The 20,206-nt window shown below is 44.4% G+C and overlaps 1 protein-coding gene and 1 pseudogene across 2 annotated transcripts in view; both read right to left on the reverse strand.

The window, feature by feature from the left end:
• Positions 1-20,206, reverse strand: part of HEG1 (heart development protein with EGF like domains 1) — a 101,037-nt gene that overhangs the window by 70,662 nt on the left and 10,169 nt on the right. The window lies entirely within an intron of this gene.
• LOC128567277 (40S ribosomal protein S29-like) lies at positions 1,991-2,246 on the reverse strand (annotated as a pseudogene).

Consider the following 20,206-nt stretch of genomic DNA (forward strand, 5'->3'; position numbering starts at 1 on the left):
GATGGCAGCGGAGTAACAGCTTCCCTGCAACAGGGCACGGTGAGTCTGGGAAGACTCCAGGCAACTCTGGCTGGTGGGATCTGCCTATAATCATCCCTTTGAGGATACAGGGAGTCAGCAAGGGACCTCTGGACCCCAAGAGGAGGACATAAACAGTGGAAAACTGGCAAGTGGTTACATGTGTTCGATCGACCTAATCCCGCCAGCAGATGTAAGTACAAGCAGCAGTGAGACTGCAAACAGGAAAGGCCTTACCTGTGAACAGTTTCGGTGTTTTTAGACTTGGCACTCAGTTGAACTGCCTTGGGGAGAGCTTGAGCAGGAGTGCAGAGAACTTTGGGCATTGTTCAGGGCCCCAGACTGAGCCGCTGAGCGGGATGGAGCTAATAGTGTTCAGCTGTGGGCTGCAGGGAGCCACTGTGAGAGAACTGCCCCAGCCGCCCTCAGGGTTGCAGAGCAAGGATGGGGCGGGAGCTAGTAACCTAGTGACTGAGTAGCCTAAAGGCGGGAACTGAGCTGCCTTACAGCCTTAACCCTCAGGGGCAGAGTGAGACCGGTTTTGGCACACTGGAGCCTTGGGCTGTTGCCTGGGGTAGAGTGCCGTGGCATCACAGCTCTTAGCAACCTCAAACTCCTGGACTTGGCACCGTCCAGACCTCCATAAGAGCTGCGCCACAACCCCAGACCCGCAACCCGCGCCTGCTGGGCCTCCACATGCCCTGACCAGGAACTGCAGGAGCTGCACAACCCTGCGTTATCCCTCCAGTACCCTCCCTGCCTCCACACCAGCTGACTCATCTGGCCAGGGACTATGGTAGCCGCATGCCCTCCGGAGCCCTCCGAGCCTCTGCGCAGAACCCTTCTCCTGGCCAGAGACTGCTGGAGCCTTGGGCTCTCTGTGCCAAAGTCACTGGGCACCAGGCACTCCCAGAACCCTGCACACCACCTCCCACCTTATTGCTTGATCTGGGTGTGTCATACTCTGGAGCTGCTTCCACAAACAGAACTCCCTAGCTGGGGCAGCCCCAGAGGAACTACACAGGGTCACTCCCTACAAAGATCCAGCAACAATAGAGTGGTCCCACTGGGGTCTAATCTTGGAGAGACACCTCCCCAACTCTGAGGACGGCCAGAGGCAACGGTGAAAAACAATCATGAGGCAAAATCAACAGAAAAACTCTGGCAATATGAATAATCAGAGTAGATCAACTCCCCCAAGGATCAATGGGGCAGACACAGCACAAGATCCCAGGCACAAACAAATAGCTGAGATCTCAGAAATCGAATTCAGAATCTGGATAGCAAATAAGATTGAATTAGAATTCCAAGCAGTAATCCAAAAGATATCTCAAGAATTCAACGAATTCAAAGACCAAATGACCAAAGATTTTATGACACATTGAGATAAGAAGTTGCAGCCCTCAAAGATCTGAGAAACACAGTAGAATTCCTCAGTAATGAATTGAGCAAGCAGAAGAAAGGATTTCTGACATTGACGACAAAGCTTTCGAACGCTCCCAAACTCTCAAAGAGGAAGAGAAATGGAGGGCAAAAACAGATCACTCTCTCAGAGAGCTCTGGGATAATTCGAAGAAAACCAATATTTGTCTTATAGGGATCCCCAAAAGCGACGAAGTGGCTTCACAAGGCACAGAGTCTCTTCTCTAGCTCATTCATGAGATAATGAAGGAGAACTTTCCAGACATGCCATAAGATTCTGAAATTCAGATAGCAGACAGTTTCAGAACTCCAGCACGACTCAACCCAAATAAGACATCCCCCCGACACATCATAATCAATTTCACTAAAGTTAATATGAAGGAGAAAATTCTGAAAGCAGCCAGATGAAAGAAAACCATCACCTACAAGGGCAAGAATAGTAGAATAACTGCAGATCTCTCTGCTGAAACCTTTCAAGCTAAAAGAGGATGGTCATCGACTTTTATTTTTTATTTTATTTTTTTTGTTTTTTTTTAAATTTTATTTTATGTACATGTGTGTCCATCTATGGATGTATGGAGTTAGCTTGGTTTCTTTCATGGCATCCCCCTGGAGAATCCATTCAAGGAAGATTACTTAGTCCAACTTAATGAACCCGATGTCCTTCGCGTACTGACGGAAGCACTGCTGGCACATATTCAGGCCGTACTTCCGGATTAGACCGTGCCAGTTTGAGGAGACGCAACAAGAGCGAGAACCCTGGCCGAATTTTCGGGGTGGCTCCAGTAGAGCTGCTGGTGCCCCATCTTGCTTTCAGGAGTGCAACGAGGCAAAAGGGGTCATCAACTTTTAATCTCCTAAAACAAAATAACTTTCAACCCAGGATCCTGTACCCAGCTAAACTGAGCTTCATTTATGACAGAGAAATTAAATACTTCAATGACATTTACATGTTGAAGAGATTTGCCATAACTAAACCAGCTCTCCAGGATATTCTCAGACCTATCCTCCATAAAGACCAGCATAATCCTCCACCACAAAAGTAAACCCACCCAGAAAATTTTGATCAAATTCCAACTTCCACAGTCACAAAAGGATTAAAAATGTCCACCGGACTCTCGAAAGGCTTATCAATATTCTCAATTAATGTGAATGGTTTAAATTGTCCTCTAAAGAGGCACAGGTTGGCTGACTCGATATAAAAACTCAAGCCAGATATCTGCTGCATACAAGAATTGTATCTTACATTAAAAGACAAATATAGACTCAAGGTGAAGGGATGGTCATCTATACTCCAGGAAAATGGAAAGCAGAAAAAGCAGGCGCTGCAATCCTATTCGCAAATGCAATAGGCTTTAAACCAACCAAAATAAGAAAGGATAAGGACGGACACTTCATATTTGTTAAAGGTAATACTCAATATGATGAGATTTCAATTACTAATATTTATGCACCCAACCAGAACACACCTCAATTTATAAGAGAAACTCTAACAGACATGAGCAACTTGATTTCCTCCAGTTCCACAGTATTTGGAGATTTTAACACCCCTTTAGCAGTGCTGGATAGATCCTCCAAAAAGAAGCTATGCAAAGAAATTTTAGATTCAAACTTAACCATTCAACATCTGGACTTAACAGACATCTACAGAACATTTCATCCCAACAAAACTGAATACACGTTCTTCTCATCAGCCCACGTAACATACCCCAAAATCAACCACATCCTAGGCCACAAATCTAACCTCAGCAAATTTTAAAAAATAGAAATTATTCCTTGCATCTTCTCAGACCATCATGGAATAAAAGTTGAACTCAATAACAACAGGAACCTGCATACCCTGACAAAAACACAGAAGCTAAACAACCTATGCTGAAGGATAGATGGGTTACAGACGAGATTAAGAACAAAATCACCAAATTTTTGGAACAAAACAACAACCAAGACATGAATTACCAGAACCTCTGGGATACTGCAAAGGCAGTCCTAAGAGGGAAATTTATAGCACTGCAAGCCTTCCTCAAGAAAACAGAAAGAGAGGAAGTTAATAACTTAATGGGACATCTCAAGCAACTGGAGAAGGAAGGACACTCCAACCCCAAACCCAGCAGAAGAAAAGAAATAACCAAAATCAGTGCAGAATTAAATGAAATTGAAAACAAAAGAATTATATAACAGATCAATAAATCCAAAAGTTGGTTTTTTGAAAAGATCAATAAAATAGATAAACCTTTGGCCAACCTAACCAGGAAAAAAAGAGTAAAATCTCTAATTTCATCAATCAGAAATGGTAACAATGAAACAACAACAGATCCCTCAGAAACTCAAAAAATCCTTAACGAATACTACAAGAAACTCTACTATCAGAAATACGAAAATCTGAAAGAAATCAACCAATACCTGGAAGTACGCCACCTACCAAGACTTAGCCAGAATGAAGTGGAAATGTTGAACAGGCCTATATCAAGTTCTGAAATAGCATCAACTATACAAAATCTCCCTAAAAACAAAAGCCCAGGACCAGATGGCTTTACGTCAGAATTCTACCAAACCTTTAAAGAAGTACCTATATTAGTACCTATATTAAAGAAGTACATTTAAAGAAGTACCTATATTAGGGCGGCACCTGTGGCTCAGTGAGTAGGGCGCCAGCCCCATATGCCGAGGGTGGCTGGTTCAAACCCAGCCCCGGCCAAACTGCAACAAAAAAAATAGCTGGGTGTTGTGGCGGGCGCCTGTAGTCCCAGCTGCTCGGGAGGCTGAGGCAAGAGAATCACATAAGCCCAGGAGTTGGAGGTTGCTGTGAGCTGTATGAGGCCACGGCACTCTGCCAAGGGCCATAAAGTGAGACTCTGTCTCTACAAAAAAAATCCAAAAAAAAAAGAAGTACCTATATTAGTACCTATATTACTAAACCTCTTCCAAAATATAGAAAAAGAAGGAATATTACCCAACACATTCTACGAAGCAAACATCACCTTGATCCCCAAACCAGGGAAAGACCCAACAAGAAAAGAAAATTATAGACCAATATCACTAATGAATATTGATGCTAAAATACTCAATAAAATCCTAACAAACAGAATCCAACAACACATCAAAAAAATTATACACCACGACCAAGTGGGATTTATCGCAGGGTCTCAAGGTTGGTTCAATATACGTAAATCTATAAATGTAATTCAGCACATAAACAAACTAAAAAATAAGGACCATATGATTCTTTCAATTGATGCAGAAAAAGCTTTTGATAATATCCAGCATCCCTTCATGATCAGAACACTTAAGAAAATTGGTATAAAAGGGACATTTCTTAAACTAATAGAGGCCATCTACAGCAAACCCACAGCCAATATCGTATTGAATGGAGTTAAATTCAAATCATTTCCACTAAGATCAGGAACCAGGCAAGGTTGCCCATTGTCTCCATTGCTCTTTAACATTGTAATGGAAGTTTTAGCCATTGCAATTAGGGAAGAAAAGGCGATCAAGGGTATCCACATAGCGTCAGAAGAGATCAAACTTCCCTCTTCACAGATGATATGATCGTATATCTGGAAAACACTAGGGATCTACCACAAAACTTTTAGAAGTGATCAAGGAATACAGCAATGTCTCAGACTACAAAATCAACACCCATAAATCGGTAGCCTTTATATATACCAACAATAACCAAGCCAAAAAAAGTCAAGGACTCTATTCCTTTCACAGTAGTGCCAAAGAAGATGAAATGTTTGGGAGTATACCTAACAAAGGACGTGAAAGATCTCTACAAAGAGAACTATGAAACTTTAAGAAATAGCTGAAGATGTTAACAAATGGAAAAACCTACCATGCTCCTGGCTGGGAATAATAAACATTGTTAAAATATCTATACTACCCAAAGCAATATATAATTTTAATGCAATTCCTATTAAAGCTCCATTGTCATATTTTAAAGATCTTGAAAAAATAATACTTTATTTTATATGGAATCAGAAAAAAACTCAAATAGCCAAAACATTACTCAGCAATAAAAACACAGCAGGAGGAATCACGCTACTAGACCTGAAACTGTACTATAAATCGATAGTGATCAAAACAGCATGGCATTGGCACAAAAACAGAGAAGTAGATGTCTGGAACAGAATAGAGAACCAAGAGATGAATCCAGCTACTTACCGTTACTTGATCTTTGACAAGCCAATTAAAAACATCCAGAGGGGAAAAGATTCTGTGAAAAGGTGCTGGGTGAACTGGCTGGCAACCTGTAGAAGATTGAAACTGGGCCCACACCTTTCACCATTAACTAAGATAGACTCTCACTGGATAAAAGATTTAAACTTAAGACATGAAACTATAAAAATACTTGAAGAAAGTGCAGAGAAAACTCTTGAAGGAATCAGCCTGGGTGAATATTTTATGAAGAGGACTCCCCAGGCAATTGAAGCAGTATCAAAAATATACGACTGGGACCTGATCAAACTAAAAAGCTTCTGCACAGCCAAGAACATAGTAAGTAAAGCAAGCATACAGCCCTCAGAATGGGAGAAAATATTTGCAGGTTATACCTCCAATAAATCTCTAATCACCAGACTCCACAGAGAACTCAAACGTATTAGCAAGAAAAGAACACGTGATCCCATCTCAGGGTGGGCAAGGGACTTGAAGAGAAACTTCTCTAAAGAAGACAGATGCACGATCTACAAAACACATGAAAAAAACCTCCTCATCCTTAATCATCAGAGAAATGCAAATCAAAACTACTTTGAGATATCACCTAATCCCAGTAGGAGTAGCCTACAGAACAAAATCCCAAAACCAGACATGTTGGCGTGGATGTGGAGAAAAGGGCACACTTCTACACTGCTGGTCGTAATGCACACTAATATGTTCCTTCTGGAAGGATGTTTGGAGAATACTTAGAGACCTAAAAATAGACCTACCATTCAATCCTATAATTCCTTTACTAGGTTTATACCCAGAAGACCAAACATCACAATATAACAAAGACATCTGTACCAGAATGTTTATTGCAGCCCAATTCATAATTGCTAAGTCATGGAAGAAGCCCAAGTGCCCATCAACCCACGAATGGACTAGCAAATTGTGGTACATGTATACCATGGAATATTATGCAGCCTTAAAGAAAGATGGAGACTTTACCTCTTTCATGCTTACATGGATGGAGCTGGAACATATTCTTCTTAGCAATGTATCTCAGGAATGGAAGAAAAAGTATCCAATGTACTCAGCCCTACTATGAAGCTAAATTATAGCTTTCACATGAAGGCTATAACCCAACTATATCACAAGACTATGGGGAAAGGGCCAAGGAAGGGGAAGGGAGGCGGGAGGTTAGGGTGGAGGGAGGGCAATGGGTGGGGCCACACCTACGGTGCAGCTTAGAATGGGTACAGGCGAAACTTACTAAAGGCAGAATAGAAATGTCTACATACAATAACTAAGAAAATGCCATGAAGGCTACGTTGAACAGTTTGATGAGAATATTTCAGATTGTATATGAAACCCGCACATTGTACACCTTGATTGCACTAATGTACACAGCTATGATTTAACAATAAAAAAAAAATAAAGTTTAGCTTCCTTAATATATGAAGAACTTCTCCGATACTTGAGATGTACACAAACAGAGAACATGAATGGACAATTTGCACAAGGAAATATATAAGTGGAGAATACATTCATGAAAGATTTGTTGGAAAACAAAGAGATACAAAGTAGAAAAACTAGAAAATGCTTTTTATATTATTTATTTACTGTTGCCTCTCAAATTGGTAAAAATTTAAAAGTAATACCTAATGTCATTTCATGTACTTTCATACAATGTTGGTAAGAATATAACTGGCAGAGTCTTTCTGGTGAGGAATTTAGCAATCCATTGCAAAAAGCCTTAAAAGTAGGTATATTTTGACCCAAGAATTCCATTTCTGGGAATTAGTTCTAAGGAAATTATTAAGGAAATGCGCCAAGTTTTATGTATAAGGAAGTTTATCACAGCATTGTTTGTAATAATGAAAATTGGAAACAACCTAAATTTCTATAGTAGGGAGCTGGTTAATTACGAGACAATACTTCAAAGGGCTGACCAAAATACATTATTGATACAGTTTTAGTTGTGTATCATGCTCACCCTATGTTGTTAAGTATGACCATAAATTATAAAATAGTATATACTATATGATCCTGTTAGGCTGGGCAGTTAGTTAGACATGAGCAGGGTGGATGGCGGATGTGGTTAGGCTGCCCTGAGTTGTGAAGGGAACAGGGCTAATTGAGACCTCGCTGGTGCAAGAGCTTGCAGGTGGGTTGTTTGGGGAGCTGGTTGTTTGGGGGGACTGACTAATGTCCCTGAGACTTTCTAATGTGGACAGATAGATATGAGTTATTATGGGAACAGCCTGATTAGGACTGCAGGGAGGGAGCTCCCATGAGAAAACAGATGATGTGTCAAGGAGGGTTCCAAGGACTGACCAATCAGAAAGAGGCAGAGAAATCACAAAGTATAAATATTGTCAAGACCTCAATAGAGAGTCTTGGGAGTATGCCCACAGTTGCACTAAGAGTGTCCCTAATGGGGCGGCGCCTGTGGCTCAGTGAGTAGGGCGCGGGCCCCATAAGCCGAGGGTGGCGGGTTCAAACCCAGCTCCGGCCAAACTGCAACAAAAAAATAGCCGGGCGTTGTGGCGGGCACCTGTAGTCCCAGCTGCTCAGGAGACTGAGGCAAGAGAATCGCTTAAGCCCAGAAGTTGGAGGTTGCTGTGAGCCGTGTGACGTCATGGCACTCTACCTGAGGGCGGTACAGTGAGACTGTCTCTACAAAAAAAAAAAAGAAAAAGAGTGTCCCTAATGAATTACCACCATTAACATAATAAAAATTACACCATGACAGTTTATAAATACTATGACAACCCCCAGAAATTGCCTTACAAGGATAGAAAAGGTGAGGGTTCCCTACTAGAGGAATTCTCCACCCTTTTCCAAGAAAAAACATGAATATTCCAGCCCCCATTTAACATAAAATTAGCAAATCAGCATAAAAGGAGAAATCTTGTCAAACTCAGCGTCTCCACCCTCTTGAGGGCTGACCTGTTCCTTCTTTGGACTGTAATAAAACTTTGGCACTTTGCCTGCTTGCACCTGCTTGTCCTGCTCATTCATTCCATCAACTTGGTACCAGTAACCATTCTTCGGTATCAGGAACCAAGAACCTGGAAACAAAAGGACCTGACATCTGGTTCTTCAACACCTAAAAATATACTTAGCCCCGGTGTGGTAGCTCACACTTATAATCCCAGCACTTTGGCAGGCCAAAGGGGTAGGATCATTTGAGGCCAGGAGTTTCGGACCAACCTGAGTGACACAGTGAGACTCAATCTTTATAATAGATGGAGTTGTAGAAGAATTATATGAGCCTGGTGGCATGCTCCTGTAGTCCCAGCTACTTGGGAGGCTGAGATAGGTCAGTCTCTTGAGCCCAGGTGTTTGAGGTTGCACTGAGCTATGATGACATCACTTCACTCTAGCCCAGGCAGCACAGGGAGACCCTATCTTAAAAAAAAAAAAAAAGAAGAAGCCTGTAATCCCAGCACTTGGGAGGCTGAAACGGGTGGATTGCCTGAGCTCACAGGTTCGAGACCAACCTGAGCAAGAGCAAGACCCCCATCTCTAAAAATAACTGGTCATTGTGGCAGATGCCTGTAGTCCCAGCTACTCGGGAGGCTGAGACAAGAGAATTGCTTGAGCCCAAGAGTTTGAGGTTGCTGTGAGGTGTAACATCAGATCACTCTACCGAGCGGAGTCTCTGTCTCCAAAAAAAAAAAAAAAAAATTAAAAAAGGCTAGGTGCCGGTAGCACAATAGTTAGCGCTAGCCACATGCAGGTTCAAACACGGCCCAGGCCAGCCAAACAACAATGACAACTGCAACAACAACAACAAAAAATATAGCTGGGCATTGTGGTGGACACCTGTAGTCCCAGCTACTTGGGAGGCTGAGGTAAGAGAATTGCTTAAGTCCAAGAGTTTGAGGTTTCTGTGAGCTGTGACACCGCAGCACTCTACGGAGGATGAGATAATAAGACAAAAAGGAAAGAGAGAGAAAAAGAAAGAAAGAAACAAACACACACACACACACACACACACACACACACACACACAGAGACGGTACCAAAAGAACGTTTTAAGAAAAGAAAAAGCTGTATTGAATTTGTAATACTCACGTCACATTTGACTTCTACAATTACAAGAGGTGCTCAACATGACTTGTATCCATCTTTCATTATCAGTATATAGTGAGCATACAGCTGGATACTTTTCAGACAGCCCTGAGTATGTGCATGTATATATGCATATATAATATTAAAAAATGTATGTCCTAAGAAAAAGAACAAAAACGGCTGGCATGTTGTTGAAAGGGCCCCCAGTCTAGAGACCAAGAGAAGCCACTTTGTAAGGGGCTTTTTTTGGTCCCCATACTGCCCCCTAAGGTAGGTGAAGTCTGCAGACCTTCAATATAAAGCGGACTCACGCAACTGGCTAATAATAAAGTGTGTAGGGGCGGCGGCCCCATATGCCGAGGGTGGCGGGTTCAAACCCAGCCCCGGCCAAACTGCAACAACAAAAAAAAATAGCCGGGCGTTGTGGTGGGCGCCTGTAGTCCCAGCTGCTCGGGAGGCTGAGGCAAGAGAATCGCGTAAGCCCAAGAGTTAGACGTTGCTGTGAGCCGTGTGACGCCACGGCACTCTACCCAAGAGCGGTACAGTGAGACTCTGTCTCTACAAAAAAAAATAAATAAATAAAGTGTGTAGGTTGGGACTCCAGTGACGTTTCTGAAACATAACATAACACGGCGTGTGAGTGGCTTCTTTGTGCAGTTGAAGGGCTCATGAGCTTACTTGTGCCCGAGCAGCTCAGCCCCTGAATGCACAACCACTCTCAGTAACAGCCGTGACCATAACCAGGGGTCTGATCAGAGGGGTGCCAATGACCATCTCTCTGGAGCAGTGAGACGCAAGAGACACTGTTGGTCAGTGCTGCCACGGCTAAGCCCTCCCTTCTTGTGGTTATACCTCCACTTTCTTTCTCATTAGTGAGTATCACAGTCACCTGAGGAACTAGTCCCTTTAGTATCCCTCCTTACCTAGGGATCTCTCCCTTTCTTTTCCCAGAAACACAGGCAATCTTTAAAAGCTGCTTGTTTTACCCATACCCCATACCTCCTGAATCTGTCGTCTACCTGCTTTCAGCTCCATAGCCATGGCTGGACCTGGAAATTCAGTTCTTGATAAGAGAGGCAGTGGTAAACACAGAGTCTGGGTTAAACTTCACAGACATGTAATACACAGACTGAGGGCTACATCTGTTGCAGCTAGTGAACAGATTTAAGGTTATCAACTTTTATTTTTTTTTTGAGACGGAGTCTCACTCTGTCACCCTCAGTAGAGTGCCGTGGTGTCACAGCTGACAGCAACCTCAAACTCTTGGACTCAAGAGATTCTCTTGCCTCAGCTTCCCAAGTAGCAGGGACTACAGGTGCCCGTCACAAGGCCTAGCTATTTTTTTTGTTGTTGTAGTTGTCATTGCTGTTTAACAGGCCTGGGCCGGATTCAAACTCGCCAGCCCCAGTGTATGTGGCCAGCACCTTAACTGTGCTGCAGGCACCTAGCCTAGGATTATCAACTTTTAACAAATAGATTTAGGGATGACCTTGGCAGGAACTGCTAATCAGTCATGGCTCATCTCCTAATCCTCCTTCAAGCAGTGATTCAGAGCTGACACCAGAGCTGGCCCAGGCTCTCAGGCCCTCTTGAAAGCTAGGAGTCCACTCTGATTAAAAAACCAAGGCTAGCCGAGTGGCTTCTGGAGCAGTGAGTTCTGCTCCCTGACACCTGTCCCAGGAGGTACAGTGAGAACTTCAGGGACACAGGGTGAGACCTGGCATCTCCTCCAGCACGACAAGCTCCTGATGTCACTGGCTTGTGGTTCCTCTGCTCCCTTTTGAACTCTGGGTCCCCCTCTACTTCTTTTATTGACTGTGAACTCTTCCTTGGAAAAAGGACTAACAAACCGTACACAGGCTGGGAGAGGTGGCACCCCCAGGTCATCCCCATTGCCACTCGAGGTCTTGTTTGATCATGAACATCCTAAGTGCTTTACACTACTCCATGTTGTATCTTGGGGAGGACAATGGGTCAAATGTTAAATACTTGCTGAAGTCCAAGGATTCATCCTTTCTGAAGCCCTGAGGTACTCAGGGCCCCTGTGGACAAAATCTGTTTGTGGTATGGCTCCCTATTCAGCACCCATGTAAACCTGAGTAGGAAAGCTGAATTCAGATAAACCTCTTTCCTGTTGAATCCTACACAGGACTCCACAGGGACCCACCATATGCAGAGAACCTGCTCTTAGTCTTGGTGCCAAGAGAAATGGCCCTGGGAAATGGAGACAATAGATTCCTCGAGGTGCATGCATGAGGCCTAGCACATCAGAGCCCGGGCCAGGTGGGGAACGGGAAGGGCTGGGCCCCAGCAGACACATTCACGGGGAATCCTCTGGGGCCGGAGGGGCACCTACAGGCCCACCCAGACCAGCTCCCAGGTGGTCAGAAATAATTATTCAAACCCCACTCACATACCACAACAATTAAGCCACACTAACCATCCTCATATTGGAGATTAAACATCCCATTTCTCAGGTATCTGTAGAGCTGGAAATACCATCTTTCCGAAACTCTGTGCTGAGACCCATGTCAGGCAGTAACTTTCACTCGTACCATGAATGGAGATTAAATTAACAAGAGCGGGTTTTATTGCTTTGCCTGGTTTTTTATCTGCAGTTGACAACTTTCACTGCTGTAGCATCTTAATGTTCCAAAACATCTGTTTGTGAACCAGCATCATCACGGATGCTAGCATAACCCAGAAATAGGATTTCCTAGTTAGCAGCTGCTACAGAGTCAACGCCTCACCATGCCCACCCCCACCCACCAGTGATTTGGGGCTTTTCAACTTGCATTGCTTCTGAGCCGTGGAGTGGAGGTACACAGGGAATGTGCCGTTCATCCAAAGGGGCAATTTCCTCCTGCAGGGCCACCGCACCCCACACCTCTCCATCCACCACTGCAGTGTGCCCAACGTCACGCACTGCCAGCTACAAGTCTGTACTTCTGGGGCACAGAGCTGAAAAGGGAACCCGTTATTTTCCCTCTCCTCCATTCTGATTCAGATTTCACTGACAACGATTCAGTGCTTACCACGTGCTAACCATTTTCACTGCACTATATCACTGAATGCTCATGACAGCCCAGGACTCTCAAGTGAGTATATTATGTTCACATAGCACATGTGGAAACAAAGAGGCAGAAAGATTAAGTGATTGTTCCAGGTCCTGTGCTCAACAGTAGCAAAGGCACAATCTGGACCCAGGTCTCATTCCATCACATTCCAGCACGTTCCATGAAGTTTTAAGGCTCTGGCCAGAAGAGCACAACCAAAAAGAGTCCACCCCCAAAAGTCAAGCCTCAGTTTTAAACACAACTGCAGTGACCTTGTTTCTCCCTAAGAGGAACACAGTGGTGCCTAGCACATCAGTTTTGGAATCAGACAGTCTTAGTTTGACAACAGCTGCATGTTATTAGCTAGAAGACGGAGCAAGAAGACTTCGAAATCAGCTTCTAACTCAGACAATTTGCATGCACAAGGAAAAGAATAATAAAGGAAGGGCAGGGGCAGAATGGAGAATGAGTTCGAGGAGTTAGAAAAGTCTGCTTTCGAAATGTGGAGTTTGGGGTGATGCTATCACTTCCAAGTGTAAATGTCCACAGGCAGTCAGAGAGTCGGCATCACTGCTTAGAAGGAAGGACAGGAGGTGGCATGTGAAGGGAAGATCAAGGATTAAGGACAGATTATAGAGAAAACTTGAATTTGGAAGGAGGAGAAAGAGCCAGTGACAGGGACGCAGATGACGAAGGAAGGACAGTGTGAAATTAAAAGTAGGAGCCAGTCAGTGGTGCCTGTGGCTCAAAGGAGTGGGGTGCTGGCCCCATATACTGGAGGTGGTAGGTTCAAACCCGGCCCCGGCCAAAAACTAAAAAAAAATAAAAAGTAGGAGCCAGTGAAGAGGCAGGCAATGCGTGCTGAAAGGCAGCAGAGACCAGGGACACCTGGCTTGCACAGGGGCCATGCACTCATCAGCAAAATCTCTAGGCCTTCCCAGTGGGTTGCTGAGTAGATGAAAGTTGGAGGTCACCCACATTCATGAGGGATAAGGCTCATGAGGTCCTGGACCAGTAAGCTACAAGCCCCAGCTGCAGAATTCCCTGTCCCTGCCCCCTCTTAGAGCTCTCTGGGGATCCTCAGCTTGGGTACTAGGGGTTGGTGCCTTGTATCTGCACTGTTGTGGATACAGCAATGGATTATTTTATACTTACGACAGTGGGTTTCTTGGCGGGGGGTGGGGGAGATGTTTTTATTTATTTATTTATTTTCTTTTTTAAGACAGAGTCTCACTTTCTTGCCATCAGTAGAGTGCTATGGCGTCATAGCTCACAGCAACCTCAAACTCTTGGGCTCAAGCGATCCTTTTGCCTTAATCTCCTGAGTTCTTGGGAATATACAAGCACCTGTCACGATGCCTGGCTATTTTTTGTTTGTTTGTTTGTTTGTTTTTTTAAAAAGAGACTTCCAGCCTCTTTCCTTTTTCATTCCCTGGTATGGTATGATGGATGGTGGTTGGCTGGTGCCGAACAACGTTCAGAGGTACTTTCCAGGAGAATGAAATTATGCTTCTGTTCTCAGAGGTCAAATTAAGAAATCCTATATATCTTACAATCTGTAATGTGCTTTCTGCAGGATAATTTGGGGATGAGGTACTAAATTATCCTTTTAGATCCAGAGACTAGAGCCCAGTTCTTTAATTCCAGTGTCTTCCCTAATTAACCAGTGAAGTGAAGACCAGCAAGGACCGAGAAGAGAGAAGTTCAGCCAGCTCTTCCCAAATTTATTGCACGTGGCATGCTTCCCCAGCGAGCATCCATCCTACTTTGCATCATTCATTCTGGCCAAAGCTGGCTGGGTGGTATTTAGTGCCTCCCTCCCTCCCAACCAACCAGTCTCACCCTTAGACTTAGAACAGGAGGGAGAGTAACAATTTCAAATCCACGATACACCCAGAGAGTACCATTTATGAAAAAACTATTTACTTTCACATCTATTAGGATGGCTAGTATCATAAAAGAAGAAAAGAAAATAACAAGTGTTGGCAAGGATGTGGAGAAATAAGAACCCTTGCACATTGCTGGTGAAAATGTAAAACAGGGTAGCCACTGTCGAAAACAGCATGGCAGTTGCTCAAAAACTTAAACAAGAGTTATCAGGTGATCCAGCAAGTCCACTTGTGGGTATATACCAAAAGAATTGAAAGTAGGGACTCAACAGATGCTTGTACACCCATGTTCATATCAGCATTATTCACAATAGCCAAAGGATAAATAGCCACACACGTGTACCTGGTAGATGGCTGAATAAACAAAGCGTGGTCAGGACATACAAGGCCATCTTACTCAGTCTGAAAACTGAGTGAAATTCTAACACATGCTACAACACTGGGCAAGCACTGAAAACATTACAGTAAGTTAAATAAGGCAGAAAAAAATATTATATGATTCCATTTTTATGAGGTACGGAGAATAGGCAAAACCACAGAGACAGGAAGTAGAACAAAGGTTATTGGAGGCTGGGGGCGGGGAGGAAGACAGGAAGGGAGGGTTATTATTACTTAATGAGTTTTTATTGGGGATGATGAAAAATCTCTAGCAACAGGTGGTGGTGTTGGTTGTAACCACATTGTTATTGTACTTAATGCCACTGAATTATATATTTTAATAAAATGGTTAAAATGGTAAATTTCATATTACGTATATTTTCCCACAATAAAAAATATGTATTTACTGAGTGGTAACCACAGGGTTACAAGGATGAAAAAGGTATGGACTCTGCCTCCTCAAGGAGCTCCAACTTCTAGGAGAGCTGAACTGTGTAAGTGAATCGCTATTGTGCCTCTGGGGTATAAGAGGTGCCCTGAGTGGCAGAGACTGTGCCCTGGGAGTTTGGAAGGTGTAAGGCTAGAACCAGAAATCTGTGGCCTCCCTCTAGATAGCAGGGCCCCCAGCAGGCCTCTTGGCCTCAAGCCTTCCCCTCAAGGATCCTCCAAACGAGGGGGATTTCAGGCCGGATGGCCAGCACTGGGGCATTTGGGGGCAGGCAGGAACCCCGGGGGTGTGGGGGAAGGTGGCTGCAACCTCCCCAGAAAAGCAGCCGCCCACTCGGTGAGGCCACTCTGGGCTGTTTTGAAACGCTGCTACGGATGTAATGATTTTGGGTGGAGGACGTTCAGGAGCCAAATGAGTTTGTGTGAACAAAAGACTCAGCCCTGAATCTGGACTGTCCAGGCCTCTCTGGGGTTTCGTTTCCTTCCTTGTTCTTAGCCTGAAAGGAGCAGCCCTAAGAAAAATCATACACATTCAGAAGTGTTTGGATTTGAGGTCCAATGATCAGATTTTAAAAACCTTCCCTGTGACAGCTCTGGTGATGAAGAGCATAAAGTTCACAAGGCATATTACCTTCCCCTCCCTGCAGTGGGGCGCCTTTTGTTCAGCTGAGCATCCTCTGGGGAGAAAGGCAGCACTGAGCCCAGACCCAGGGAGAGGCTGGCCTGCAGCTAGAGTTGGGGTCAGCCTTCCAGAAATAGAACTGGCCCCATGGAGGGGTGCAGGAGTGAAAGATGAAGGACCTGGATGTGATCGCAGCTTTTTGCTTTAAAAATAATTCTATAGGCTTTTTTTTTTTTAAGGCTTTGAGAAAAAGCCTAGGGTCAAAGGTCAGAAGATGCCCATTCAGTTAAATAAGTGAACAAAAGCCCTTCTTGGTGGGGGGGGGGGGAACCTACCTTCCTTCTAGAGGGCACCTACCTTGCTGCCTCCATTTTCTTTGCCCCTCTTATCCTCTGAAAAATACAGAGTGACTGTGGTGGAGGCTCCCTGGCCATAGGGCAGTTCTGAGGAAGAGGCAGCTCCTGTTCAGTGTGGACGCGAAGGCCCGGGGGGCAGGCAGGGAGCAGGCCTGTGTCTCCTGTGCTGTCACTGAGAGGAAGCAGGCGGCAGGGCTCCACCAAAGGAGACCTGCCAGGTTAGCGAAACAATAAAGAGGCAAGGAAAAACATCCTGGTTCCGAGGAGGAAGAGGGGGAGAGCAGGACCAGGAGGGGCAGGAAGAAGCGGCCTGCTAAGGGCGGGCGTGAGCGGGGCCAGCCGAGCATTCACACCAGCCAGCTTACTCCCATTAAGTTCTGCAGTTAATTTATTCTACAGACCCCGGCAAAGTGGCCCAGGACTCTAAGGAAATCATAGAAACATAATTTGTCTGGACCATTTACAACCGTTAAAAAATGGACACAGTAGGTAAATGGTTTAGCACCAAGGCTCTGAGGTTAGCTCTGCCTCTCACCAAGGTGGGGCCGGCGGGGCCAGTAAGGAAAACTTAGAGAGAGAAATTAACTGTTTCCTAAATATGCTTTCTAAATTAAGATTGGGGAATTTAAAAAAATAAAAGATTGGGGAATCTGACACTCTACTCAAATAAAACCAATATATTTTTTAAAAAATCTGTTGTGTACCATAACCAGTTAAGAAAAAGAGATGGGGGGAGAAGAAAGGAAGGAGGCTGAAAAGAGAAATAAAAACACAAAGAAAGTTACATGATTTGTAAAAAGACACAGCAGGGTAGAGTAATAATAATAATAATTATTATTGTATTATTGCAGCCCAAATATATGTGGCATCTGCTCCTTGCCAGGCACTGTGCGAAGCGTTTCAGATGGGCTTTCAGAAGATCCCCGTGACAACCCTGTGACACAGCCTCATTATTACCCCTGCTTTCCTGGTAAGGGAACTGAGGTGGTGACCTTAGGTAATTTGCTCAAGGTTACACAGCAAATAGTAAAACTGTACCCAAACCCAGGTGTGTCTAACTCCAAAGAAAATCCAATTTAAAAAAACACAGAAATACCCAGGCATAGTGGCTCACACCTGTAATCCTAGCACTCTGGAGGCCGGAGAGGGTGGATCCCTTGAGCTCAAGAGTTTGAGACCAGCCTGAGAAACGCAAATCAAAACTACTTTGAGATATCACCTAACCCCAGTAAGAGTAGCCCACATAACAAAATCCCAAAACCAGAGATGTTGGCATCTATGTGGAGGAAAGGGCACACTTCTACACTGCTGGTGGGAATGCACACTAATACGTTCCTTCTGGAAGGATGTTTGGAGAATACTTAGAGACCTAAAAATAGACCTGCCATTCGATCCTATAATTCCTTTACTACGTTTATACCCAGAAGACCAAACATCACAATATAACAAAGACATCTGTACCAGAATGTTTATTGCAGCCCAATTCATAATTGCTAAGTCATGGAAGAAGCCCAAGTGCCCATCGACCCATGAATGGACTAGCAAATTGTGGTACATGTATACCATGGAATATTACGCAGCCTTAAAGAAAGATGGAGACTTTACCTCTTTCATGTTTACATGGATGGAGCTGGAACATATTTTTCTTAGCAAAGTATCTCAGGAATGGAAGAAAAAGTATCCAATGTACTCATCCCTACTATGAAGCTAAATTATAGCTTTCATGTGAAGGCTATAACCCACCTATAGCACAAGAATATGGGGAAGGGGCCAAGGGAGGGGAAGGGAGGGGGGAGGTTAGGGTGGAGGGAGGATAATGGATGGGGCCACACTTACGGTGCATCTTAGAATGGGTACAGGCAAAACTTACTAAATGCAGAATACAAATGTCTACATATAGTGACTAAGAAAATGCCATGAAGGCTATGTTGAACAGTTTGATGAGAGTATTTCAGATTGTATATGAAACCAGCACATTGTATCCCTTGATTGCACTAACGTACACACCTATGATTTAACAATAAAAAAAAAAAGAAAGAAAAAACAGCCAGGGATGGTGGCAGGTGTCTGTAGTCTCAGCTACTTGGGAGGCTGAGACAAGAATATTGCTTGAGGTGGCTGTGAGCTGTGATGCCATCGCACTCTACTGAGGGTGACAAAGTGAGACTCTTTCTCAAACAAAACAAAACAAAAATACAGAAATAGGGAAAGCATGAAGGCTAAGAAAGAGCATAACTAAGACAGAACTCCAGAGAAATGGTAACTTGTACTGACCCACAAGCCACAAAAACTAGAGGCAGGCCTCCTCCGTGTGGGCCCTGGGAGGCCTCTCTAAGGGTGCTGGGAGCCACACTGCAGTCTCACCACACAAATGGGATATTACATCTTGACATCCTATGGAGTCCACCTTCCAAACGGAGTTCAGTGTCCAGGCAGGATTTAGAAGAAAGGCAGGAAGAGAGGATGGGAGGGAGGAGGACAGAGAAGAGTGGATGGTGATTTATGTAAGTAAGAAAAGGTAAGAAAAGGTGGCAGGAGACGAAGACGATAAGGTTCTGAGTCCATGAACGGGAGATTAATGGGACCATGAGCAAGCGAGGATAGGTCGGGTTTGGGGGAGGAAAGGGTAACGTGTTGTCATCATTTATAACTACTACCTGTGGGGTTAAAGTGAAAATCAATAAACAAGTGAGAATGACTGCTGGATGCCTGATAGTGGACGGCACAGAACTGGATTGTAGTTCTGGGAATCACCACACCAAGAAAGCAGGTGAAGCTATACTCCGCCTCCCTCCAAGTCTCTGTCCTATAATCCTTCCTACCTAGAATGTCCTGCTCCCTTCCCTGGGCCTCTGGCAAAATCCGATCTGTCCTCACAAGACACCTCTCTCTCTCGGGACTGTTGGTTTAGCTTATTGTACAATTCTAACTTATTTGATCACATTCCCAGCGGCTCAGAGAGATGCTCCATAAATGGTCACGAAACCAACTTGAAGGTCGAAGGCCAAGGGTGGAGCTGTAAAGAACATCCCGCTTGGTGGGAGGGAGAAGAGACGGGAAGGACTTAGTTCTGGCAGACGGAGATAGGTGAGGGGACAAGCAGATGGACAACTGAAATAGGCTGCTGAAATGTTCTCCCTTCCCCACCTCTTGGCAGCTTTCTACACATCTGTCCCTGTCCACCTTCTTCCAGAGCCCTGCCTCACCCAGTAAGGCCCAGGGTGTTCGGGGGGTTGGGGGGGTGTCAGTGACCAGCTTGCACACAGCACCTGAAAGTTTATGAAGCACATCCATGTGGTTTAGTTCAATTCCTCTCACAATAACACCATGAGACTGAGAGACCCATTGCCACCTCCATTTTATAGATGTGGAAGTGGGTTCAGAGACTGTGTGACTTGCCCAAGGTGACAGTCCGTTCACTATATTGTGACTGAAATCACTTGCTATGTCTACATTTACAAATGCTTTCACGCTTTCAGCCTGGTTAGCAGCAAGATAGGCAGTATTATCCTTGTTTTTAACACAAGGAAATTAAGGGACATTAGACAGCTGTGCAGCGTAGCTGGAAAGCAGAAGGGGTTAAGACCAAAGTCCTCAGACGCCCCAGAGTTTCTGAGCCCTGCTGGCATCTCCCTTCCCTGACTCTGCCATCAGCTAGACAGCAGGACTCCATTACCACAAGGCATGATGACTACACTATGAACAATTCCTAACAAACCACAAGAATTCACCTACCCAAGTGGTATGATCTTCTTCAAAGAGGCCCTATTAAGACAATACTTATTCCAGCAAGGCTGTTAT

Source organism: Nycticebus coucang, chromosome 16, assembly GCF_027406575.1.
Source record: "Nycticebus coucang isolate mNycCou1 chromosome 16, mNycCou1.pri, whole genome shotgun sequence".
Classification (NCBI taxonomy): Eukaryota; Metazoa; Chordata; class Mammalia; order Primates; family Lorisidae; genus Nycticebus; species Nycticebus coucang.